The following is an 8,388-nucleotide window of genomic DNA, read 5'->3' on the forward strand; positions in this document are numbered from 1 at the left end:
GGATAGCATGGAACCATCGTTTTTCGTTTTGATCTGTAGCCCCCCCGCTGGACTGGACCCCCCGAAAGGAGGGTAGGGCAGACACAGTTTTCTGTGAATATCTCGAAAACCGTAGGGTTTAGGAGGACCATTTTTTTTTGTATGTTGATCTCAAGGGGCCATGTCAACCCATTCCATAACCACTCATTTCATGTATAGCGCCACCTAGTTAAACACAAAAAAGTAAAAATGAGGTGTTGTAGTTGAAGGTATCTGTGACCTAACATAGTCAAAACTGCACGAAATTGGAAGTGTAGGATCATTATGACACCCTCTGTATGCACGCCAAATTTTGTGGAATTCCGTTCATGGGGGGCCACACAATAAATTAATTTATGTTACTATACACCAACTGGCCTGTAGGTGGCCGGAGACAGTTTTCTGTGAATATCTCTAGAACCGTAGGGCCTAGGAGGTCCACCTTTTTTATGTATGTTGGTCTTAAGGGGGCATGTCAACCCATCCCATTACCACTTATTTCATGTATAGCGCCACCTAGTTAAAAATTAAAAAGCAAAAAAGTAGGTGTTTTCATCACAATATCTCTGGCTGACAAGGTCAAAACTGCACGAAATTAAAAGTGTAGGATCATTATGACACCCTCCGAATGCATGCCAAGTTTTGTGTACTTTTGTTCATGGGGGGCCTTACAATAAAATTATTTATGTGTACATTTAGTGACGTACACCAACAAGGATTCCCGGGACACTGAAAGACCGGGGTACACAAAACTTGGTGGGAATGTACCCCCACATGGATAGCATGGAACCGTCATTTTTCGTTTTGATCTGTAGCCCCCCCGCTGGACTGGACCCCCCGAAAGGAGGGTAGGGCAGACACAGTTCTTTGTGAATATCTTGAGAACTGTAGGGCCTAGGATGACCATTTTTTTCCGTATGTTTGCCTCCAGGGGTCATGTTAACCCATTTCATGTGCACACGTGTGCACAAACAGATACACACACACACACACATACATTCACAGTAATCATACGTATGACACATACTCACACAGTAGACATATGTACGCTTGCATGCACAGGCACACAGCAGGCACACACACAAGCACGCACACACACACACACTCACACACACACACACACCCACACACATAACATAAACATAACACAAACAATCAAGAATTTCTCAGAATTATGAACAGGCAAGATGGAGGTGGGGTTGTATAAAATGAATTTTACATGTGAAATCTATGAACTAATCATGTTTTGGTTTTTGTTGTCTAGCAGACACCAGTGAGAATTGAGTGTGGATAATGCAATTTAGTGAGACTGTTAGAATCATATAGGCCTTTCAGCGTGATTTCTTTTTGTGGAAAAAATGTGCTGGACTGGGCGGTGGTCATATTTTGTGCCGCTCTGCGGTACATCTAGTCAACATACAGTATGTTGGTAAGTGTCAGAAACCTGTGTACCTGTAAAATCCACAATGCACTGAGTGACTCACAAAGTTGAAGCGGTCTTGTTTGCTCTTTTCCATGGCAGTTGTGGCCAGTTTTGAATTTGTCCCAGAAAGAGCTAGTGAACCTCCATACCCTCCCTTACTCAAACCTAGACCAATCTTCCAGTTGTTCTCCACACTCTCCAAGGCAGATTCCAGTAGTTTGCTCTTGATAACTATGCTACATTTATGAAGAGGCCTCCAGTTAATGACAGATGTAGGAATTTTCTGCATTTTCCCTCCACGGTAGGGGTTTGCACAGAGGGTGCAGGTTTTGTTTGGAGTGTGTCCATATCTATAACAAAAGCTCCCTTACGTTGCATTGTGGTAATATCAAAACCTTCACCAACTAAGGATGATCCCGGGGCCATTTCTGCCCCTTGGCAGTGCTCTTTTGTGCCAGAGATGCATGACTGAAGGGAGGGATAAGGCAGGAACAGAATGACCCCTGCCAATATGGTGGTGGACGTCAGGAACATCACTGCCTGCTGATGTGCTGATTTAAGACAAACATACAAATTGTCAAAAGGGCATGGTCGTCTAGTCACAGTGCAACTCTGGTTACTTCATAAGGAGTAAGTAGTCAGAGAAATATTGTCAGTTATTTTCATATTCTCTTAAAGCGATGGTTCGGAGTAATTTCACCCTAGGGTCCTTTGCACCATGACCCCCGAGCCAAACACCCTCCCAGAACCTTTTTTCCCTTGGTCGAACCCTGGTCGAGTAGCGCTGTCAGAAACTAATGACGTTCTGCATGTCAAAATGGAACCAACTTTTATCTCGTAAATTTGATGTCGAGCTGTAAAAGTCCTGGCAGGAAGCATGCATAAGGATATACCAAAAAACGTTGATGTAATCGCTTCCTGCAAGGACTTTTACGGGCTTTTCCCAAATCACGGAAGAAACGTCGACGCAGCGGTATAGTAGCAGATGCAGAGGCAAGTGTTATTTAAATAAAGTCCTTAAAACTCCTGGTGCACTTACAAACTTTCTAATGCCTCATTATTGGACTAAAGGTCATAGTTGTACTACTGTAGAAGTTTCGTACCATTCAGGGCATTATAATTTACGAGATAAAAGTTGGTTCCATTTCGACTGCAGAACGCCATTAGTTTCTGACAGCGCTACTCGACCAGGGTTCGACCAAGGGAAAAAAGGTTCTGGGAGGGTGTTTGGCTCGGGGTCATGGTGCAAAGGACCCTAGGGTGAAATTACTCCGAACCATCGCTTTAAGAGAATATGAAAATAACTGACAAAAAAGCAGAACCAATATTTCATGGCAAGACATAATACCAAACTTGGACATGTTCTGCCTGACCGAGAGGGGTATAAAAAGAGAACGGCCCCTTGTTCAGGGCTCTTTTTTCTTCTTTTTCATTTTTCTTCGGGTCGAGCCGCAGAGACTTGAACGCATTTTTCTTTCTTTGTATTTTTTATTTGAATTTAATAAAAGTCAAAATCCTAACCTTTGATTAGGGGTTTGTAAAAAGACCGTCTAGCGTTTTCTCGTATTTTTCTGCCTATCCTGTGTTGCTGAGAACCCCGGACGCCTTGCAACAGGGGCTCTGCCCCAAAAACCTTCGCTCCGGGTGAGTAAGTGTCCGTTTGAGGGCTACTTTCTAAGACTCTGTATATGGGCAAAAAATATACTGCGCACACACTGACACACACAGGAGTAGTGAACTCAGCCAGGCATTTAGGAAGGAAAGTCCTTTGCTCCAGGGCAGACAAAAAACCAAATAGGCTTTGTTAGCAAATTTATTTGTTGCGAAAAATTGTTTGTGAAACTAAGGTCTAGGACCCGTAGTGGTCTAAATGCACATCACACACCCAAGCGAGTATACGGAAATCTGTCTGATAAATACATGTGTATTTAGAGATAGGACTTAAATGGTTATAGATTAGAGATGCGCGGATGGGCTATTATTTCAACCGTAACCGCATAGCAAAACTTATCATCCATCCGCCATCCATCCGCACCAACGTTTTTTGACCAATTTTCAAATCCGCACCCGCCCGCCATCCGCTGGTTGTTTTAATGTATATGGGTGATGCGGTGCTGCTGACGTGAGGCTAGAAAGCTCTTGCCTGTTCTAGAAAGACTGATCCAATGCAGTAAATATATTAAAAGGCTAAAGTCCTACATTGGCTATGTTGTAGCCTATCCCCAGAATATCAGCAGCAAACTCAGTCTCTGTCTCGCAAAAGTCTCCAAATAAAACGCAGCCTGTAGCCTACAATTGAAGGGTTCAGATGCAAAAGCCTCTAAATGCCACCTATGACAAAAATGAGATAAAGATGGTGAGGGGATGCTCTCCACAGATAGTATACGTTAATCAAATAATTTAACTTCTAAACCCACTAAATACCACTCTCTTCCTGGTCTGAAATATCGATTTATAGGCAAAAACCTATAGGAGCCTGAATTTAAATACTCATTTAAAAGAAAAGTGGTCAGACGGATTTAGAGGGTTTTGCATCTGAACTCTTCAATTGTATCATTGTAATAAAAAACGCAATTTAGCACATCATTTCAACATGCTGCTATTTAGCCTACTAATTAATGCCTATTGTACTTTATTTTTTGCAAAAAGAAAGAAATCCTTAATAAAATAACAAGTCATTCACATTATAGGCTACTTTACGCATGCACTGTCACCCACCGCACAGCAGTGCAACGTGCATGTTTAAATTTTTAGTAACAACTTGCTTGCTTGCCTTACACATCTAAGTTTTCCGACTATTTTTCTTACCTTCTTTTTTCCGCTGTGGATGTTACTGAGCTTGTAGAAGTTTTAGCTCTTACGTTCTGAACATCTCGCACTGCCATTGCCCGATGTCAATTCTGAGTAGTCATACCACACCATAATCTGTCTCCCTTTTAAATGCCTATTCCCTATCGAAACAAAATAACCCAGTCAGTCTCATCTACGAGATGTTTAGGCCTCCTCCAATACTGGCAGCTAGGTTGCAGATTTGCTTAGTGGCCTACCAAGGCTCTGCAACGAGACGCGACATGAGAGATGAATCATCGGTCAACTTGCACTGTAGCCTATTCTACTTTCTTATTGCACACTGGAGAGAAAAACATGTTGGTAGGCTACGATAGGCTACTTAATTTAAACTCTGTTACCTTTAGTGTGTGTGTGTGTGCGTGCGTGCGTGAGGGGTTGCTCAGTAAAACATCGGAATACACCAATTCCGCAACACCGTCTCTGATAGATAAACAAAGCAGCATGCATAGAAGCAACTAGGCCAAACTGCCTGATGAAAATTTGACTATTTCAAAGTGTGCTCGTTTTTTTCGGATGTAGGTAACACAATTTAACAATGTATAGGCTATATTTTTTTCATTTGATTGGTTCAACCGCCACCCGCCCGAATTTAATTAAAATATTATATTTCTTCACGTCATCCGCCCGATCCGCGGTTTAACCGCGGAGTCCGCGGCTGTAACCGCGAACCACGCATCTCTATTATAGATCCGTTGTGGTCCATTGAAGTGCTTATATGTTACAAGAATTGTCATAAAAAGGAGCTTTAATTTAATTTTGACAAGAATCCCCAAATAATAGGGTAGTTGATTTTCTCTCAAATCAGGACGGCCAGACGAACGTCCGTAGTGAGTTTCTGACCTCTCTCAGATTTTGATGACAAACAACTCTTGCAAATTTCTTGCTCTTTTAGTGAAGTTAATCACATTTTGAAGTACGAACCAAGGGAATAGGGAACAGCGACTAAGAGATAGAAAGTGACTCTGAAGTAGTCCACCTTAGCCCCCAAACCCCAAATTAGGGAATTTGATTCAGATAAAGAAAACCTCTCAACCAAGTCAACCCTATTGTACATCCTAAACCCGTTGAAAAGGGGCCCTCGCATGAGACACATACACTGAAAGATACTTCCTCTTTTACCCTGTGATATTATCACAGTCCGAAGACAATTACACACAGGAGTAGTGATCTCAACTGTGTTAAGGGGAATCCCTTTAGACACCAGAGTAGTCACAAAACGCATACCTCCTCTTTTACCCTGTGAAATCCTCACAGTCCGAAGACGAGCGCACCCACACCTACAGGAGTAGCGATCTCTACTGTGTTACGGGAGCCCCGTAGACACCAGAGTGGACACAAAACGCAACAGTGAAATTACTCCGAACCATCGCTTTAAAACTGTATAGCTAAGATTTGCAGTTAATTTGTCTCCAAGATAAATAAACTAATGAAATATAGAGGGATTTAGGAAATCCCAAACATTACAAGAACATTCCTTGATTAGAGAGAATACAACAGTATATCACATTTCTAAAAGAAGTTACTTGAGCTAGCTCTATGGTCAATTGATCAGTATAATAATAATATATTAATGAAGTGTGTTGGAATAACCATCAAACAACCATACAAAATTGGACCTTAATATATGTCTTTACTGTATATATCTTTAACCTTACGGTAAGATTCTTTGCACTGGCAAAAGTGGACAATCCATGGTATAAAAAAGCAAAACCATACCTTACACTCTATCAACAGCGTGAGATGCAGTATGTCTATAAAGATATGACTGTGTCGAAACCCAAAGAACTTGTTTAAGCTTCTCTTCTCACTCTGCTTAAATACCTACTAAGGGCATGTGTCACGGGGTGGGAACTAAAATGGCATCTTAAATTCCATGGGGACTGGTTTTGGGGTGGAACGTTATTATGTCAAGATGGCAGCCCCCTTAAGCACACATTGTTTACAAATCAGACACAGGTGTGTAGCAGGAATGTTTTTGGGTGATTGCCACTTGAGGTGTAGATTAATTAGACACAGGTGTGTAGCGGGAACGGTGGGTTCGGTGATTGGTACTTTGGGGGTGGATTGACCTTTTTTTCTAGAGCGGCAACTCTCAGTCGAGAGCAGGTAGCCTTTGGAGAAGGACGTGACAAGCAGCGGAGCTGGAGTCCCAAGGAGAGGGCTAGCTACAGACGACACGACAGCAGCGTGTGAACGCTGAGTGTGAGCCGCGGCCAAAGACTTCACTCGCCTCCAGTTATCAAGCCTTTTGGGCAAGTCTGCCGGTCTGTCCAGGCGTTGCCCAGGCCGATGTTCGAGGGGTGGAGACGTCCGCCCCTCACAGAGCTAAGTACCCGTTTTTCTGCCTATTCTCTGCTTGTCGCTGTGCGGTAGATACCGCTATTGTTCCTGAGCCTCCCCTCTCTTCTCCTGCATTAGAGGCGGTTTACCCGCTACCGGCTTGGTGCAGACTGGAATTGTCACGCCGAATCGACCGCAGTTTGAGCATCGATTAGGACTTCACTCGCTTCCTGTATCAAGTGAGCTACGGACTACACGCCTCCAGTTATCAAGTGAGCTACGGACCACGCTCGCCTCCAGTTATCAAGTGAGCTACGGACTACGCTCGCCTCCAGTTATCAAGTGTGCTACAGACTTCACTCGTCCCCTGTTCACCGGCGGCCTACTGTGTGTTCAAGCGTCATTGGATGTCAGAGGGGTGGAAACGTCCGCCCCTCGCAGAGCTAAGTAGCCTACTTGTTAATTGCCTCCTGAATGCCCATTGTTGGGCCATAGGCCTTTCTATGACTCTGCTGCTTACTGCACTACATTATTGACTGTCCCTACCTAGCAGCTCCTATCCCCTGGCCCCTTGACTGCATTTTTGGTGCTGTTGTTTAGAACTGTGTTGGATGGGTTGTACTCCCTGCCTAGTGCCACCAGGCTACGGTCTTTGTGTCCTTACCTCTGCTCCTGCTGTCTGTCTGTTGCAGCTTACTACCTCATGAACTGTAGCTATACCTCCTACAGCCCGAGTCCAAGTTGTGTAACAGCCAAGTGGTGTGAATTGCAGTGTTTGGATTTCTGTGCTAATGATTGGCCTTATGTAACGTGTGATGAACTGTGTGTATTTTGGTGCAGTGAACTGTGTTTCTGTTACTCGATGTGTTGGGGTCTTTAGGAGGGATTTAGCTACGTTCACTAAGTAGCCTCTGTGTTCTGCCACCGAACAGCTGCCACTGGGACGCAGGTCTGCTGACGGCGGGACCTGATCCGGGATTCTGATCGGAGGAGCCGACCACTGGACAAAGTTGCTTCCCCTGACGTGGGCGCCTGCTCGTTGGGGGTGCTGGACATTTGAACACTGGGAAGGGAGCTCCTGTGGCTGATGGGACTATTTTTTTAGCATCAAGCTCTTTTTTTTTTATGCATAACTTAATAAAGTACTGTTTTTTAATATATGTCTGACTCTTAGCATTATTGAGGAGTAGAGTGTTCTCCCCACTGCTAGAGGTTGTGTTAAGGAGGCAATAGCGCCCTCCACCTGTGACACATGGACTTGTGGACAGAAATACCAATGATGCCAACCACTAATATTATGCAAGTTCACACCTCAAAACTTTGTTCACACAGATTAAAATAAAGAAGCTTGAACTAGTTAAAGTTACAGTTAATTTCTTGCTTATTAAAATAAGCAACTGTGAGCTTATCTTTTTCAGTACCTCCTCACCTTGGCAGAAAATGTCAATGAACCCTTCTTTTAATAAAAGAAAAGACAGAAGAAAAGGCAAAACCTTTATTAAAGAAAGTAATGAATTGACCCCAGTTCAAATGTTTGCATACCCTTAGTTCTCAATACTGTGTATTACCTTTAGCATCAATGACGGCTTAAAGTCTTTTGAGATAGTTGCGGATGAGTTCCAGTGGTAAATGTATTGCGATGTGATCAGTACTGTCATCAGGGGGGCAGGAGATATTTTCACAGTGAGGGGGACCAAATTGTGAACACAAACCCATAGTGAGATCAGACTTCCAGATATTGGATCGCCACCTCTGGCCCACTTTTGACCATCATATTTTAAACTTTAAACTTAAAAGTTTTAAATGGTCAAAACACC

The 8,388-nt window shown here is 43.3% G+C and overlaps 1 pseudogene; it reads right to left on the minus strand.

Annotated features, from left to right (window-relative positions):
• Positions 1 to 1,454: 1,454 nt before the first annotated feature.
• On the minus strand, positions 1,455 to 2,025 carry LOC143102867 (perforin-1-like; annotated as a pseudogene).
• Between the last annotated feature and the right edge of the window lie 6,363 nt (positions 2,026 to 8,388).

The sequence above is a fragment of the Alosa pseudoharengus genome, unplaced genomic scaffold (assembly GCF_046254945.1).
Source record: "Alosa pseudoharengus isolate Yale_2024_CS ecotype anadromous, Long Island Sound unplaced genomic scaffold, YU_APseudo_1.1 YU_APseudo_1.1_scf_4, whole genome shotgun sequence".
NCBI lineage: Eukaryota > Metazoa > Chordata > Actinopteri > Clupeiformes > Clupeidae > Alosa > Alosa pseudoharengus.